Source organism: Rhinoderma darwinii (genome assembly GCF_050947455.1).
Source record: "Rhinoderma darwinii isolate aRhiDar2 chromosome 2 unlocalized genomic scaffold, aRhiDar2.hap1 SUPER_2_unloc_30, whole genome shotgun sequence".
Classification (NCBI taxonomy): domain Eukaryota; kingdom Metazoa; phylum Chordata; class Amphibia; order Anura; family Rhinodermatidae; genus Rhinoderma; species Rhinoderma darwinii.
The window spans coordinates 82,177-95,594 of record NW_027461697.1 but is presented as its reverse complement, the minus strand read 5'-3'; the positions used below and the strand labels follow the sequence as shown (position 1 = coordinate 95,594).

At 41.9% G+C, this 13,418-nt stretch overlaps 59 pseudogenes; all 59 read left to right on the top strand.

Moving 5' to 3' along the window:
• Positions 1–61: 61 nt before the first annotated feature.
• On the top strand, positions 62–180 carry LOC142676411 (5S ribosomal RNA; annotated as a pseudogene).
• Positions 181–433: 253 nt separating this feature from the next.
• Positions 434–552, top strand: LOC142676775 (5S ribosomal RNA; annotated as a pseudogene).
• Positions 553–619: 67 nt separating this feature from the next.
• On the top strand, positions 620–738 carry LOC142677023 (5S ribosomal RNA; annotated as a pseudogene).
• A 67-nt stretch (positions 739–805) lies between these two features.
• LOC142676475 (5S ribosomal RNA) lies at positions 806–924 on the top strand (annotated as a pseudogene).
• A 67-nt stretch (positions 925–991) lies between these two features.
• Positions 992–1,110, top strand: LOC142676936 (5S ribosomal RNA; annotated as a pseudogene).
• A 67-nt stretch (positions 1,111–1,177) lies between these two features.
• Positions 1,178–1,296, top strand: LOC142676464 (5S ribosomal RNA; annotated as a pseudogene).
• Positions 1,297–1,363: 67 nt separating this feature from the next.
• Positions 1,364–1,482, top strand: LOC142676604 (5S ribosomal RNA; annotated as a pseudogene).
• A 67-nt stretch (positions 1,483–1,549) lies between these two features.
• LOC142676363 (5S ribosomal RNA) lies at positions 1,550–1,668 on the top strand (annotated as a pseudogene).
• A 67-nt stretch (positions 1,669–1,735) lies between these two features.
• LOC142676996 (5S ribosomal RNA) lies at positions 1,736–1,854 on the top strand (annotated as a pseudogene).
• A 64-nt stretch (positions 1,855–1,918) lies between these two features.
• On the top strand, positions 1,919–2,037 carry LOC142677025 (5S ribosomal RNA; annotated as a pseudogene).
• A 67-nt stretch (positions 2,038–2,104) lies between these two features.
• On the top strand, positions 2,105–2,223 carry LOC142676764 (5S ribosomal RNA; annotated as a pseudogene).
• Positions 2,224–2,290: 67 nt separating this feature from the next.
• LOC142676398 (5S ribosomal RNA) lies at positions 2,291–2,409 on the top strand (annotated as a pseudogene).
• A 66-nt stretch (positions 2,410–2,475) lies between these two features.
• Positions 2,476–2,594, top strand: LOC142676693 (5S ribosomal RNA; annotated as a pseudogene).
• A 252-nt stretch (positions 2,595–2,846) lies between these two features.
• LOC142676551 (5S ribosomal RNA) lies at positions 2,847–2,965 on the top strand (annotated as a pseudogene).
• Positions 2,966–3,032: 67 nt separating this feature from the next.
• On the top strand, positions 3,033–3,151 carry LOC142676697 (5S ribosomal RNA; annotated as a pseudogene).
• A 67-nt stretch (positions 3,152–3,218) lies between these two features.
• LOC142676556 (5S ribosomal RNA) lies at positions 3,219–3,337 on the top strand (annotated as a pseudogene).
• A 67-nt stretch (positions 3,338–3,404) lies between these two features.
• Positions 3,405–3,523, top strand: LOC142676739 (5S ribosomal RNA; annotated as a pseudogene).
• Positions 3,524–3,590: 67 nt separating this feature from the next.
• Positions 3,591–3,709, top strand: LOC142676438 (5S ribosomal RNA; annotated as a pseudogene).
• A 67-nt stretch (positions 3,710–3,776) lies between these two features.
• LOC142676676 (5S ribosomal RNA) lies at positions 3,777–3,895 on the top strand (annotated as a pseudogene).
• Positions 3,896–3,962: 67 nt separating this feature from the next.
• On the top strand, positions 3,963–4,081 carry LOC142676990 (5S ribosomal RNA; annotated as a pseudogene).
• Positions 4,082–4,147: 66 nt separating this feature from the next.
• On the top strand, positions 4,148–4,266 carry LOC142676692 (5S ribosomal RNA; annotated as a pseudogene).
• Positions 4,267–4,333: 67 nt separating this feature from the next.
• Positions 4,334–4,452, top strand: LOC142677062 (5S ribosomal RNA; annotated as a pseudogene).
• A 67-nt stretch (positions 4,453–4,519) lies between these two features.
• On the top strand, positions 4,520–4,638 carry LOC142676681 (5S ribosomal RNA; annotated as a pseudogene).
• A 67-nt stretch (positions 4,639–4,705) lies between these two features.
• Positions 4,706–4,824, top strand: LOC142676555 (5S ribosomal RNA; annotated as a pseudogene).
• A 67-nt stretch (positions 4,825–4,891) lies between these two features.
• Positions 4,892–5,010, top strand: LOC142676742 (5S ribosomal RNA; annotated as a pseudogene).
• A 67-nt stretch (positions 5,011–5,077) lies between these two features.
• On the top strand, positions 5,078–5,196 carry LOC142676867 (5S ribosomal RNA; annotated as a pseudogene).
• A 67-nt stretch (positions 5,197–5,263) lies between these two features.
• On the top strand, positions 5,264–5,382 carry LOC142676673 (5S ribosomal RNA; annotated as a pseudogene).
• Positions 5,383–5,449: 67 nt separating this feature from the next.
• Positions 5,450–5,568, top strand: LOC142676840 (5S ribosomal RNA; annotated as a pseudogene).
• Positions 5,569–5,635: 67 nt separating this feature from the next.
• LOC142676991 (5S ribosomal RNA) lies at positions 5,636–5,754 on the top strand (annotated as a pseudogene).
• A 66-nt stretch (positions 5,755–5,820) lies between these two features.
• Positions 5,821–5,939, top strand: LOC142676554 (5S ribosomal RNA; annotated as a pseudogene).
• A 67-nt stretch (positions 5,940–6,006) lies between these two features.
• LOC142676680 (5S ribosomal RNA) lies at positions 6,007–6,125 on the top strand (annotated as a pseudogene).
• A 67-nt stretch (positions 6,126–6,192) lies between these two features.
• LOC142676358 (5S ribosomal RNA) lies at positions 6,193–6,311 on the top strand (annotated as a pseudogene).
• Positions 6,312–6,378: 67 nt separating this feature from the next.
• On the top strand, positions 6,379–6,497 carry LOC142676406 (5S ribosomal RNA; annotated as a pseudogene).
• A 253-nt stretch (positions 6,498–6,750) lies between these two features.
• LOC142676368 (5S ribosomal RNA) lies at positions 6,751–6,869 on the top strand (annotated as a pseudogene).
• A 253-nt stretch (positions 6,870–7,122) lies between these two features.
• LOC142676796 (5S ribosomal RNA) lies at positions 7,123–7,241 on the top strand (annotated as a pseudogene).
• Positions 7,242–7,493: 252 nt separating this feature from the next.
• Positions 7,494–7,612, top strand: LOC142676611 (5S ribosomal RNA; annotated as a pseudogene).
• Positions 7,613–7,679: 67 nt separating this feature from the next.
• Positions 7,680–7,798, top strand: LOC142676735 (5S ribosomal RNA; annotated as a pseudogene).
• A 253-nt stretch (positions 7,799–8,051) lies between these two features.
• LOC142676491 (5S ribosomal RNA) lies at positions 8,052–8,170 on the top strand (annotated as a pseudogene).
• A 253-nt stretch (positions 8,171–8,423) lies between these two features.
• Positions 8,424–8,542, top strand: LOC142676717 (5S ribosomal RNA; annotated as a pseudogene).
• Positions 8,543–8,982: 440 nt separating this feature from the next.
• LOC142676545 (5S ribosomal RNA) lies at positions 8,983–9,101 on the top strand (annotated as a pseudogene).
• Positions 9,102–9,168: 67 nt separating this feature from the next.
• Positions 9,169–9,287, top strand: LOC142676527 (5S ribosomal RNA; annotated as a pseudogene).
• Positions 9,288–9,354: 67 nt separating this feature from the next.
• LOC142677046 (5S ribosomal RNA) lies at positions 9,355–9,473 on the top strand (annotated as a pseudogene).
• Positions 9,474–9,540: 67 nt separating this feature from the next.
• LOC142676804 (5S ribosomal RNA) lies at positions 9,541–9,659 on the top strand (annotated as a pseudogene).
• A 253-nt stretch (positions 9,660–9,912) lies between these two features.
• LOC142676933 (5S ribosomal RNA) lies at positions 9,913–10,031 on the top strand (annotated as a pseudogene).
• Positions 10,032–10,098: 67 nt separating this feature from the next.
• Positions 10,099–10,217, top strand: LOC142676591 (5S ribosomal RNA; annotated as a pseudogene).
• Positions 10,218–10,284: 67 nt separating this feature from the next.
• LOC142677059 (5S ribosomal RNA) lies at positions 10,285–10,403 on the top strand (annotated as a pseudogene).
• A 66-nt stretch (positions 10,404–10,469) lies between these two features.
• Positions 10,470–10,588, top strand: LOC142676800 (5S ribosomal RNA; annotated as a pseudogene).
• A 252-nt stretch (positions 10,589–10,840) lies between these two features.
• LOC142676457 (5S ribosomal RNA) lies at positions 10,841–10,959 on the top strand (annotated as a pseudogene).
• Positions 10,960–11,026: 67 nt separating this feature from the next.
• LOC142676526 (5S ribosomal RNA) lies at positions 11,027–11,145 on the top strand (annotated as a pseudogene).
• A 67-nt stretch (positions 11,146–11,212) lies between these two features.
• LOC142676543 (5S ribosomal RNA) lies at positions 11,213–11,331 on the top strand (annotated as a pseudogene).
• A 67-nt stretch (positions 11,332–11,398) lies between these two features.
• Positions 11,399–11,517, top strand: LOC142676371 (5S ribosomal RNA; annotated as a pseudogene).
• A 67-nt stretch (positions 11,518–11,584) lies between these two features.
• Positions 11,585–11,703, top strand: LOC142676723 (5S ribosomal RNA; annotated as a pseudogene).
• Positions 11,704–11,956: 253 nt separating this feature from the next.
• On the top strand, positions 11,957–12,074 carry LOC142676481 (5S ribosomal RNA; annotated as a pseudogene).
• Positions 12,075–12,141: 67 nt separating this feature from the next.
• On the top strand, positions 12,142–12,260 carry LOC142676470 (5S ribosomal RNA; annotated as a pseudogene).
• A 67-nt stretch (positions 12,261–12,327) lies between these two features.
• On the top strand, positions 12,328–12,446 carry LOC142676973 (5S ribosomal RNA; annotated as a pseudogene).
• A 67-nt stretch (positions 12,447–12,513) lies between these two features.
• LOC142676500 (5S ribosomal RNA) lies at positions 12,514–12,632 on the top strand (annotated as a pseudogene).
• A 67-nt stretch (positions 12,633–12,699) lies between these two features.
• Positions 12,700–12,818, top strand: LOC142676805 (5S ribosomal RNA; annotated as a pseudogene).
• A 67-nt stretch (positions 12,819–12,885) lies between these two features.
• Positions 12,886–13,004, top strand: LOC142676893 (5S ribosomal RNA; annotated as a pseudogene).
• Positions 13,005–13,071: 67 nt separating this feature from the next.
• Positions 13,072–13,190, top strand: LOC142676592 (5S ribosomal RNA; annotated as a pseudogene).
• Positions 13,191–13,418: the final 228 nt, after the last annotated feature.

The following is a 13,418-nucleotide window of genomic DNA, read 5'->3' as shown; positions in this document are numbered from 1 at the left end:
TATGTCGTTTAGATTTTGTTTCACAATAGATTAAATAGGACTATGGATTAAAGCATTTAACGTCAATGGCCATTCTAAGCTGAATGTGCCTGCTCTTGTCAGAACGCAGACATTACACAGCTTAAGGCCTCGCTAGTACCAGTGTGGGAGACTGTCTGGGAATCCGTGGTGCGGTTGAATTTTTATTATGTCGTTTAGATTTTGTTTCACAATCGATTAAAAAGGACTATGGATTAAAGCATTTAATGTCAATGGCCATTCTAAGCTGAATGTCCCTGCTCTCGTCAGATCATAGAAGTTACACAGCTTTAGGCCTCGCTAGTACCAGTGTGGGAGACAGTCTGGGAATCCGTGGTGCGTTTGACTTTTTATTATGTTGTTTAGATTTTGTTTCACAATAGATTAAATAGGACTATGGATTAAGGCTTTTAATGTCAATGGCCATTCTAAGCTGAATGTGCCTGCTCTCGTCAGATCACAGAAGTTACACAGCTTAAGGCCTCGCTAGTACCAGTGTGGGAGACTGTCTGGGAATCCGTGGTGCGGTTGACTTTTTATTATGTCGTTTAGATTTTGTTTCACAATCGATTAAAAAGGACTATGGATTAAAGCATTTAATGTCAATGGCCATTCTAAGCTGAATGTGCCTGCTCTCGTTAGATCGCAGAAGTTACACAGCTTAACGCCTCGCTAGTACCAGTGTGGGAGACTGTCTGGGAATCCGTGGTGCGGTTGACTTTTTATTTTGTTGTTAAGATTTTGTTTCACAATCGATTAAAAAGGACTATGGATTAAAGCATTTAATGCCAATGGCCATTCTAAGCTGAATGTGCCTGCTCTCGTTAGATCGCAGAAGTTACACAGCTTAACGCCTCGCTAGTACCAGTGTGGGAGACTGTCTGGGAATCCGTGGTGCGGTTGACTTTTTATTTTGTCGTTTAGATTTTGTTTCACAATAGATTAAATAGGACTATGGATTAAAGCATTTAATGCCAATGGCCATTCTAAGCTGAATGTGCCTGCTCTCGTCAGATCGCAGAAGTTACACAGCTTAAGGCCTCGCTAGTACCAGTGTGGGAGATTGTCTGGGAATCCGTGGTGCGGTTGACTTTTTATTATGTCGTTTAGATTTTGTTTCACAATCGATTAAAAAGGACTATGGATTAAAGCATTTAATGTCAATGGCCATTCTAAGCTGAATGTGCCTGCTCTCGTCAGATAGCAGAAGTTACACAGCTTAAGCCCGCGCTAGTACCAGTGTGGGAGACTGTCTGGGAATCCGTGGTGCGGTTGGCTTTTTATTATGTCATTTAGATTTTGTTTCACAATCGATTAAAAAGGACTATGGATTAAAGCATTTAATGTCAATGGCCATTCTAAGCTGAATGTGCCTGCTCTCGTCAGATCGCAGAAGTTACACAGCTTAAGGCCTCGCTAGTACCAGTGTGGGAGACTGTCTGGGAATCTGTGGTGCGGTTGACTTTTTATTATGTCGTTTAGATTTTGTTTCACAATAGATTAAAAAGGACTATGGATTAAAGCATTTAATGTCAATGGCCATTCTAAGCTGAATGTCCCTGCTCTCGTCAGATCATAGAAGTTACACAGCTTTAGGCCTCGCTAGTACCAGTGTGGGAGACTGTCTGGGAATCCGTGGTGCGGTTGACTTTTTATTATGTTGTTTAGATTTTGTTTCACAATAGATTAAATAGGACTATGGATTAAGGCTTTTAATGTCAATGGCCATTCTAAGCTGAATGTGCCTGCTCTCGGCAGATCGCAGAAGTTACACAGCTTAAGGCCTCGCTAGTACCAGTGTGGGATACTGTCTGGGAATCCGTGGTGCGGTTGACTTTTTATTATGTTTAGATTTTGTTTCACAATCGATTAAAAAGGACTATGGATTAAAGCATTTAATGTCAATGGCCATTCTAAGCTGAATGTGCCTGCTCTCGTTAGATCGCAGAAGTTACACAGCTTAACGCCTCGCTAGTACCAGTGTGGGAGACTGTCTGGGAATCCGTGGTGCGGTTGACTTTTTATTTTGTCGTTTAGATTTTGTTTCACAATAGATTAAATAGGACTATGGATTAAAGCATTTAACGTCAATGGCCATTCTAAGCTGAATGTGCCTGCTCTCGTCAGATCTCAGAAGTTACACAGCTTAAGGCCTCGCTAGTACCAGTGTGGGAGACTGTCTGGGAATCCGTGGTGCGGTTGACTTTTTATTATGTCGTTTAGATTTTGTTTCACAATCGATTAAAAAGGACTATGGATTAAAGCATTTAATGTCAATGGCCATTCTAAGCTGAATGTGCCTGCTCTCGTCAGATCGCAGAAGTTACACAGCTTAAGCCCTCGCTAGTACCAGTGTGGGAGACTGTCTGGGAATCCGTGGTGCGATTGAGTTTTATTATGTCGTTTAGATTTTGTTTCACAATCGATTAAATAGGACTATGGATTAAAGCATTTACCGTCAATGGCCATTCTAAGCTGAATGTGCCTGCTCTCGTCAGATCGCAGAAGTTACACTGCTTAAGGCCTCGCTAGTACCAGTGTGGGAGACTGTCTGGGAATCCGTGGTGCGGTTGACTTTTTATTATGTCGTTTAGATTTTGTTTCACAATCGATTAAAAAGGACTATGGATTAAAGCATTTAATGTCAATGGCCATTCTAAGCTGAATGTGCCTTCTCTCGTCAGATCGCAGAAGTTACACAGCTTAAGCCCTCGCTAGTACCAGTGTGGGAGACTGTCTGGGAATCCGTGGTGCGGTTGATTTTTATTATGTCGTTTAGATTTTGTTTCACAATCGATTAAAAAGGACTATGGATTAAAGCATTTAATGTCAATGGCCATTCTAAGCTGAAAGTGCCTGCTCTCGTCAGATCGCAGAAGTTACACAGCTTAAGGCCTCGCTAGTACCAGTGTGGGAGACTGTCTGGGAATCCGTGGTGCGGTTGTCTTTTTATCATGTCGTTAAGATTTTGTTTCACAATCGATTAAAAAGGACTATGGATTAAAGCATTTAATGTCAATGGCCATTCTTAGCTGAATGTGCCTGCTCTCGTCAGATCGCAGAAATTACACAGCTTAAGGCCTCGCTAGTACCAGTGTGGGAGACTGTCAGGGAATCCGTGGTGCAGTTGACTTTTTATTATGTCGTTTAGATTTTGTTTCACAATCGATTAAAAAGGACTATGGATTAAAGCATTTAATGTCAATGGCCATTCTAAGCTGAAAGTGCCTGCTCTCGTCAGATCGCAGAAGTTACACAGCTTAAGGCCTCGCTAGTACCAGTGTGGGAGACTGTCTGGGAATCCGTGGTGCGGTTGTCTTTTTATTATGTCGTTAAGATTTTGTTTCACAATCGATTAAAAAGGACTATGGATTAACGCATTTACTGTCAATGGCCATTCTAAGCTGAATGTGCCTGCTCTCGTCAGATCGCAGAAGTTACACAGCTTAAGGCCTCGCTAGTACCAGTGTGGGAGACTGTCTGGGAATCCGTGGTGCGGTTGAATTTTTATTATGTCGTTTAGATTTTGTTTCACAATCGATTAAAAAGGACTATGGATTAAAGCATTTAATGTCAATGGCCATTCTAAGCTGAATGTGCCTACTCTCGTCAGATCGCAGAAGTTACACAGCTTAAGGCCTCGCTAGTACCAGTGTGGGAGACTATCTGGGAATCCGTAGTGCGGTTGACTTTTTATTATGTCGTTTAGATTTTGTTTCACAATCGATTAAAAAGGACTATGGATTAAAGGGTTTAATGTCAATGGCCATTCTAAGCTGAATGTGCCTGCTCTCGTCAGGTCGCAGAAGTTACACAGCTTAAGGCCTCGCTAGTACCAGTGTGGGAGACTGTCTGGGAATCCGTGGTGCGGTTGACTTTTTATTATGTCGTTTAGATTTTGTTTCACAATCGATTAAAAAGGACTATGGATTAAAGCATTTAATGTCAATGGCCATTCTAAGCTGAATGTGCCTGCTCTCGTCAGATCGCAGAAGTTACACAGCTTAAGCCCTCGCTAGTACCAGTGTGGGAGACTGTCTGGGAATCCGTGGTGCGGTTGATTTTTATTATGTCGTTTAGATTTTGTTTCACAATCGATTAAATAGGACTATGGATTAAAGCATTTAACGTCAATGGCCATTCTAAGCTGAATGTGCCTGCTCTCGTCAGATCGCAGAAGTTACACTGCTTAAGGCCTCGCTAGTACCAGTGTGGGAGACTGTCTGGGAATCCGTGGTGCGGTTGACTTTTTATTATGTCGTTTAGATTTTGTTTCACAATCGATTAAAAAGGACTATGGATTAAAGCATTTAATGTCAATGGCCATTCTAAGCTGAATGTGCCTGCTCTCGTTAGATCGCAGAAGTTACACAGCTTAAGCCCTCGCTAGTACCAGTGTGGGAGACTGTCTGGGAATCCGTGGTGCGGTTGTCTTTTTATCATGTCGTTAAGATTTTGTTTCACAATCGATTAAAAAGGACTATGGATTAAAGCATTTAATGTCAATGGCCATTCTTAGCTGAATGTGCCTGCTCTCGTCAGATCGCAGAAATTACACAGCTTAAGGCCTCGCTAGTACCAGTGTGGGAGACTGTCAGGGAATCCGTGGTGCGGTTGACTTTTTATTATGTCGTTTAGATTTTGTTTCACAATCGATTAAAAAGGACTATGGATTAAAGCATTTAATGTCAATGGCCATTCTAAGCTGAAAGTGCCTGCTCTCGTCAGATCGCAGAAGTTACACAGCTTAAGGCCTCGCTAGTACCAGTGTGGGAGACTGTCTGGGAATCCGTGGTGCGGTTGTCTTTTTATTATGTCGTTAAGATTTTGTTTCACAATCGATTAAAAAGGACTATGGATTAATGCATTTACTGTCAATGGCCATTCTAAGCTGAATGTGCCTGCTCTCGTCAGATCGCAGAAGTTACACAGCTTAAGGCCTCGCTAGTACCAGTGTGGGAGACTGTCTGGGAATCCGTGGTGCGGTTGAATTTTTATTATGTCGTTTAGATTTTGTTTCACAATCGATTAAAAAGGACTATGGATTAAAGCATTTAATGTCAATGGCCATTCTAAGCTGAATGTGCCTACTCTCGTCAGATCGCAGAAGTTACACAGCTTAAGGCCTCGCTAGTACCAGTGTGGGAGACTATCTGGGAATCCGTGGTGCGGTTGACTTTTTATTATGTCGTTTAGATTTTGTTTCACAATCGATTAAAAAGGACTATGGATTAAAGGGTTTAATGTCAATGGCCATTCTAAGCTGAATGTGCCTGCTCTCGTCAGGTCGCAGAAGTTACACAGCTTAAGGCCTCGCTAGTACCAGTGTGGGAGACTGTCTGGGAATCCGTGGTGCGGTTGACTTTTTATTATGTCGTTTAGATTTTGTTTCACAATCGATTAAAAAGGACTATGGATTAAAGCATTTAATGTCAATGGCCATTCTAAGCTGAATGTGCCTGCTCTCGTCAGATCGCAGAAGTTACACAGCTTAAGCCCTCGCTAGTACCAGTGTGGGAGACTGTCTGGGAATCCGTGGTGCGGTTGACTTTTTATTATGTCGTTTAGATTTTGTTTCACAATCGATTAAAAAGGACTATGGATTAAAGCATTTAATGTCAATGGCCATTCTAAGCTGAATGTGCCTGCTCTCGTCAGATCGCAGAAGTTACACAGCTTAAGCCCTCGCTAGTACCAGTGTGGGAGACTGTCTGGGAATCCGTGGTGCGGTTGATTTTTATTATGTCGTTTAGATTTTGTTTCACAATCGATTAAAAAGGACTATGGATTAAAGCATTTAATGTCAATGGCCATTCTAAGCTGAAAGTGCCTGCTCTCGTCAGATCGCAGAAGTTACACAGCTTAAGGCCTCGCTAGTACCAGTGTGGGAGACTGTCTGGGAATCCGTGGTGCGGTTGTCTTTTTATTATGTCGTTAAGATTTTGTTTCACAATCGATTAAAAAGGACTATGGATTAAAGCATTTAATGTCAATGGCCATTCTTAGCTGAATGTGCCTGCTCTCGTCAGATCGCAGAAATTACACAGCTTAAGGCCTCGCTAGTACCAGTGTGGGAGACTGTCAGGGAATCCGTGGTGCGGTTGACTTTTTATTATGTCGTTTAGATTTTGTTTCACAATCGATTAAAAAGGACTATGGATTAACGCATTTACTGTCAATGGCCATTCTAAGCTGAATGTGCCTGCTCTCGTCAGATCGCAGAAGTTACACAGCTTAAGGCCTCGCTAGTGCCAGTGTGGGAGACTGTCTGGGAATCCGTGGTGCGGTTGAATTTTTATTATGTCGTTTAGATTTTGTTTCACAATCGATTAAAAAGGACTATGGATTAAAGCATTTAATGTCAATGGCCATTCTAAGCTGAATGTGCCTACTCTCGTCAGATCGCAGAAGTTACACAGCTTAAGGCCTCGCTAGTACCAGTGTGGGAGACTGTCTGGGAATCCGTGGTGCGGTTGAATTTTTATTATGTCGTTTAGATTTTGTTTCACAATCGATTAAAAAGGACTATGGATTAAAGCATTTAATGTCAATGGCCATTCTAAGCTGAATGTGCCTACTCTCGTCAGATCGCAGAAGTTACACAGCTTAAGGCCTCGCTAGTACCAGTGGGGGAGAATGTCTGGGAATCCGTGGTGCGGTTGACTTTTTATTATGTTGTTTAGATTTTGTTTCACAATAGATTAAATAGGACTATGGATTAAGGCTTTTAATGTCAATGGCCATTCTAAGCTGAATGTGCCTGCTCTCGTCAGATCGCAGAAGATACACAGCTTAAGCCCTCGCTAGTACCAGTGTGGGCGACTGTCTGGGAATCCGTGGTGCGGTTGACTTTTTATTATGTCGTTTAGATTTTGTTTCACAATCGATTAAAAAGGACTATGGATTAAACCATTTAATGTCAATGACCATTCTAAGCTGAATGTGCCTGCTCTCGTTAGATCGCAGAAATTACACAGCTTAACGCCTCGCTAGTACAAGTGTGGGAGACTGTCTGGGAATCCCTGGTGCGGTTGACTTTTTATTATGTCGTTTAGATTTTGTTTCACAATCGATTAAAAAGGACTATGGATTAAAGCATTTAATGTCAATGGACATTCTAAGCTGAATGTGCCTGCTCTCGTCAGATCGCAGAAGTTACACAGCTTAAGGCCTCGCTAGTACCAGTGTGGGAGACTATCTGGGAATCCGTGGTGCGGTTGACTTTTTATTATGTCGTTTAGATTTTGTTTCACAATCGATTAAATAGGACTATGGATTAAAGCATTTCACGTCAATGGCCATTCTAAGCTGAATGTCCTGCTCTCGTCAGAACGCAGCAGTTACACAGCTTAACGCCTCGCTAGTACCAGTGTGGGAGACTGTCTGGGAATCCGTGGTGCGGTTGACTTCTTATTATGTCGTTTAGATTTTGTTTCACAATAGATTAAATAGGACTATGGATTAAAGCATTTAACGTCAATGGCTATTCTAAGCTGAATGTGCCTGCTCTCGTCAGATCGCAGAAGTTACACAGCTTAAGGCCTCGCTAGTACCAGTGTGGGAGACTGTCTGGGAATCCGTGGTGCGGTTGACTTTTTATTATGTCGTTTAGATTTTGTTTCACAATCGATTAAAAAGGACTATGGATTAAAGCATATAATGTCAATGGCCATTCTAAGCTGAATGTGCCTGCTCTCGTCAGATCGCAGAAGTTACACAGCTTAAGGCCTCGCTAGTACCAGTGTGGGAGACTGTCTGGGAATCCGTGGTGCGGTTGACTTTTTATTATGTTGTTTAGATTTTGCTTCACAATAGATTAAATAGGACTATGGATTAAGGCTTTTAATGTCAATGGCCATTCTAAGCTGAATGTGCCAGCTCTCGTCAGATCGCAGAAGTTACACAGCTTAAGGCCTCGCTAGTACCAGTGTGGGAGACTGTCTGGGAATCCGTGGTGCGGGTGAATTTTTATTATGTCGTTTAGATTTTGTTTCACAATCGATTAAAAAGGACTATGGATTAAAGCATTTAATGTCAATGGCCATTCTAAGCTGAATGTCCCTGCTCTCGTCAGATCGCAGAAGTTACACAGCTTAAGGCCTCGTTAGTACCAGTGTGGGAGACTGTCTGGGAATCCGTGGTGCGGTTGACTTTTTATTATGTCGTTTAGATTTTGTTTCACAATAGATTAAATAGGACTATGGATTAAAGCATTTAACGTCAATGGCCTTTCTAAGATGAATGTGCCTTCTCTCGTCAGATCGCAGAAGTTACACAGCTTAAGGCCTCGCTAGTACCAGTGTGGGAGACTGTCTGGGAATCCGTGGTGCGGTTGAATTTTTATTATGTCGTTTAGATTTTGTTTCACAATCGATTAAAAAGGACTATGGATTAAAGCATTTAATGTCAATGGCCATTCTAAGCTGAATGTCCTTGCTCTCGTCAGATCGCAGAAGTTACACAGCTTAAGGCCTCGCTAGTACCAGTGTGGGAGACTGTCTGGGAATCCGTGGTGCGGTTGACTTTTTATTATGTCGTTTAGATTTTGTTTCACAATAGATTAAATAGGACTATGGATTAAAGCAATTAACGTCAATGGCCTTTCTAAGCTGAATGTGCCTTCTCTCGTCGGATCGCAGAAGTTACACAGCTTAAGGCCTCGCTAGTACCAGTATGGGAGACTGGCTGGGAATCCGTGGTGCGGTTGAATTTTTTATTATGTCGTTTAGATTTTGTTTCACAATCGATTAAAAAGGACTATGGATTAAAGCATTTAATGTCAATGGACATTCTAAGCTGACTGTCCCTGCTCTCGTCAGATCGCAGAAGTTATACAGCTTAAGGCCTCGCTAGTACCAGTGTGGGAGACTGTCTGGGAATCCGTGGTGAGGTTCACTTTTTATTATGTCGTTTAGATTTTGTTTCACAATAGATTAAATAGGACTATGGATTAAAGCATTTAACGTCAATGGCCATTCTAAGCTGAATGTGCCTGCTCTCGTCCGATCGCAGAAGTTACACAGTTTAAGGCCACGCTAGTACCAGTGTGGGAGACTGTCTGGGAATCCGTGGTGCGGTTGACTTTTAATTATGTTGTTTAGATTTTGTTTCACAAAAGATTAAATAGGACTATGGATTAAAGCTTTTAATGTCAATGGCCATTCTAAGCTGAATGTGCCTGCTCTCGTCAGATCGCAGAAGTTACACAGCTTTAGGCCTCACTAGTACCAGTGTGGGAGACTGTCTGGGAATCCGTGGTGCGGTTGACTTTTTATTATGTCGTTTAGATTTTGTTTCACAATCAATTAAAAAGGACTATGGATTAAAGCATTTAATGTCAATGGCCATTCTAAGCTGAATGTCCCTGCTCTCGTCAGATTGCAGAAGTTACACAGCTTAAGGCCTCGCTAGTACCAGTGTGGGAGACTGTCTGTGAATCCGTGGTGCGGTTGACCTTTTATTATGTCGTTTAGATTTTGTTTCACAATCGATTAAAAAGGACTATGGATTAAAGCATTTAATGTCAATGGCCATTCTAAGCTGAATGTGCCTGCTCTCGTCAGAACGCGGAAGTTACACAGCTTAAGGCCTCGCTAGTACCAGTGTGGGAGACTGTCTGGGAATCCGTGGTGCGGTTGAATTTTTATTATGTCGTTTAGATTTTGTTTCACAATCGATTAAAAAGGACTATGGATTAAAGCATTTAATGTCAATGGCCATTTTAAGCTGAATGTCCCTACTCTCGTCAGATCGCAGAAGTTACACAGCTTAAGGCCTCGCTAGTACCAGTGTGGGAGACTGTCTGGGAATCCGTGGTGCGGTTGGATTTTTATTATGTTGTTTAGATTTTGTTTCAAAATAGATTAAATAGGACTATCGATTAAGGCTTTTAATGTCAATGGCCATTCTAAGCTGAATGTGCCTGCTCTCGTCAGATCGCAGAAGTTACACAGATTAAGGCCTCGCTAGTACCAGTGTGGGAGACTGTCAGGGAATCCGTGGTGCGGTTGACTTTTTATTATGTTGTTTAGATTTTGTTTCACAATAGATTAAATAGGACTATGGATTAAGGCTTTTAATGTCAATGGCCATTCTAAGCTGAATGTGCCTGCTCTCGTCAGATCGCAGAAGTTACACAGCTTAAGGCCTCGCTAGTACCAGTGTGGGAGACTGTCCGGGAATCCGTGGTGCGGTTGACTTTTTATTATGTCGTTTAGATTTTGTTTCACAATCGATTAAAAAGGACTATGGATTAAAGCATTTAATGTCAATGGCCATTCTAAGCTGAATGTGCCTGCCCTCGTCAGATCGCAGAAGTTACACAGCTTAAGGCCTCGATAATACTAGGGTGGGAGACTGTCTGGGAGTCCGTGGTGTGGTTGACTTTTTATTATGTCGTTTAGATTTTGTTTCACAATCGATTAAAAGGACTATGGATTAAAGCATTTAATGTCAATGGCCATTCTAAGCTGAATGTGCCTGCTCTCGTCAGATCGCAGAAGTTACACAGCTTAAGGCCTCGCTAGTACCAGTGTGGGAGACTGTCTGGGAATCCATGGTGCGGTTGACTTTTATTATGTCGTTTAGATTTTGTTTCCCAATAGATTAAATAGGACTATGGATTAAAGCATTTAACGTCAATGGCCATTCTAAGCTGAATTTGGCTGCTCTCGTCAGAACGCAGAAGTTACACAGCTTAAGGCCTCGCTAGTACCAGTGTGAGAGACTGTCTGGGAATCCATGGTGCGGTTGCATTTTTATTATGTCGTTTAGATTTTGTTTCACAATTGATTAAAAAGGACTATGGATTAAAGCATTTAATGTCAATGGCCATTCTAAGCTGAATGTGCCTGCTCTCGTCAGATCGCAGAAGTTACACAGCATAAGGCCTCGCTAGTACCAGTGTGGGAGACAGTCTGGGAATCCGTGGTGTGGTTGACTTTTTATTATGTCGTTTAGATTTTGTTTCACAATAGATTAAATAGGACTATGGATTAAAGCATTTAACGTCAATGGCCATTCTAAGCTGAATGTGCCTGCTCTCGTCAGATTGCAGAAGTTACACAGCTTAAGGCCTCGCTAGTACCAGTGTGGGAGACTGTCTGGGAATCCATGGTGCGGTTGAATTTTTATTATGTCGTTTAGATTTTGTTTCACAATTGATTAAAAAGGACTATGGACTAAAGCATTTAATGTCAATGGCCATTCTAAGCTGAATGTGCCTGCTCTCGTCAGAACGCGGAAGTTACACAGCTTAAGGCCTCGCTAGTACCAGTGTGGGAGACTGTCTGGGAATCCGTGGTGCGGTTGACTTTTTATTATGTCGTTTAGATTTTGTTTCACAATCGATTAAAAAGGACTATGGATTAAAGCATTTAATGTCAATGGCCATTTTAAGCTGAATGTCCCTGCTCTCGTCAGATCGCAGAAGTTACACAGCTTAAGGCCTCGCTAGTACCAGTGAGGGAGACTGTCTGGGAATCCGTGGTGCGGTTGGCTTTTTATTATGTTATTTAGATTTTGTTTCACAATAGATTAAATAGGACTATGGATTAAGGCTTTTAATGTCAATGGCCATTCTAAGCTGAATGTGCCTGCTCTCGTCAGATCGCAGAAGTTACACAGCTTAAGGCCTCGCTAGTACCAGTGTGGGAGACTGTCTGGGAATCCGTGGTGCGGTTGACTTTTTATTATGTCGTTTAGATTTTGTTTCACAATAGATTAAATAGGACTATGGATTAAAGCATTTAAAGTCTATGGCCATTCTAAGCTGAATGTGCCTGCTCTCGTCAGATCGCAGAAGTTACACAGCTTAAGGCCTCGCAAGTACCAGTGTGGGAGACTGTCTGGGATTCCGTGGTGCGGTTGAATTTTTATTATGTCGTTTAGATTTTGTTTCACAATCGATTAAAAAGGACTATGGATTAAAGCATTTAATGTCAATGGCCATTCTTAGCTGAATGTCCCTGCTCTCGTCAGATCGCAGAAGTTACACAGCTTAAGGCCTCGCTAGTACCAGTGTGGGAGACTGTCTGGGATCTGTGGTGCGGTTGACTTTTTATTATGTCGTTTAGATTTTGTTTCACAATCGATTAAAAAGGACTATGGATTAAAGCATTTAATGTCAATGGCCATTCTAAGCTGAATGTGCATGCTCTCGTCAGAACGCAGAATTTACACAGCTTAAGGCCTCACTAGTACCAGTGTGGGAGACTGTCTGGGAATCCGTGGTGCAGTTGAATTTTTATTATGTCGTTTAGATTTTGTTTCACAATCGATTAAAAAGGACTATGGATTAAAGCATTTAATGTCAATGGCCATTCTAAGCTGAATGTGCCTGCTCTCGTCAGATCGCAGAAGTTACACAGCATAAGGCCTCGCTAGTACCAGTGTGGGAGACTGTCTGGGAATCCGTGGTGTGGTTGACTTTTTATTATGTCGTTTAGATTTTGTTTCACAATAGATTAAATAGGACTATGGATTAAAGCATTTAACGTCAATGGCCATTCTAAGCTGAATGTGCCTGCTCTCGTCAGATTGCAGAAGTTACACAGCTTAAGGCCTCGCTAGTACGAGTGTGGGAGACTGTCTGGGAATCCGTGGTGCAGTTGAATTTTTATTATGTCGTTTAGATTTTGTTTCACAATTGATTAAAAAGGACTATGGACTAAAGCATTTAATGTCAATGGCCATTCTAAGCTGAATGTGCCTGCTCTCGTCAGAACGCGGAAGTTACACAGCTTAAGGCCTCGCTAGTACCAGTGTGGGAGACTGTCTGGGAATCCGTGGTGCGGTTGAATTTTTATTATGTCGTTTAGATTTTGTTTCACAATCGATTAAAAAGGACTATGGATTAAAGCATTTAATGTCAATGGCCATTTTAAGCTGAATGTCCCTGCTCTCGTCAGATCGCAGAAGTTACACAGCTTAAGGCCTCGCTAGTACCAGTGTGGGAGACTGTCTGGGAATCCGTGGTGCGGTTGGCTTTTTATTATGTTATTTAGATTTTGTTTCACAATAGATTAAATAGGACTATGGATTAAAGCTTTTAATGTCAATGGCCATTCTAAGCTGAATGTGCCTGCTCTCGTCAGATCGCAGAAGTTACACAGCTTAAGGCCTCGCTAGTACCAGTGTGGGAGACTGTCTGGGAATCCGTGGTGCGGTTGACGTTTTATTATGTCGTTTAGATTTTGTTTCACAATCGATTAAAAAGTACTATGGATTAAAGCATTTAATGTCAATGGCCATTCTAAGCTGAATGTGCCTGCTCTCGTTGGAGCGCTGAAGTTACACAGCTTAACGCCTCGCTAGTACCAGTGTGGGAGACTCTCTGGGAATCCGTGGTGCGGTTGACTTTTTATTATGTCGTTTAGATTTTGTTTCACAATAGATTAAAT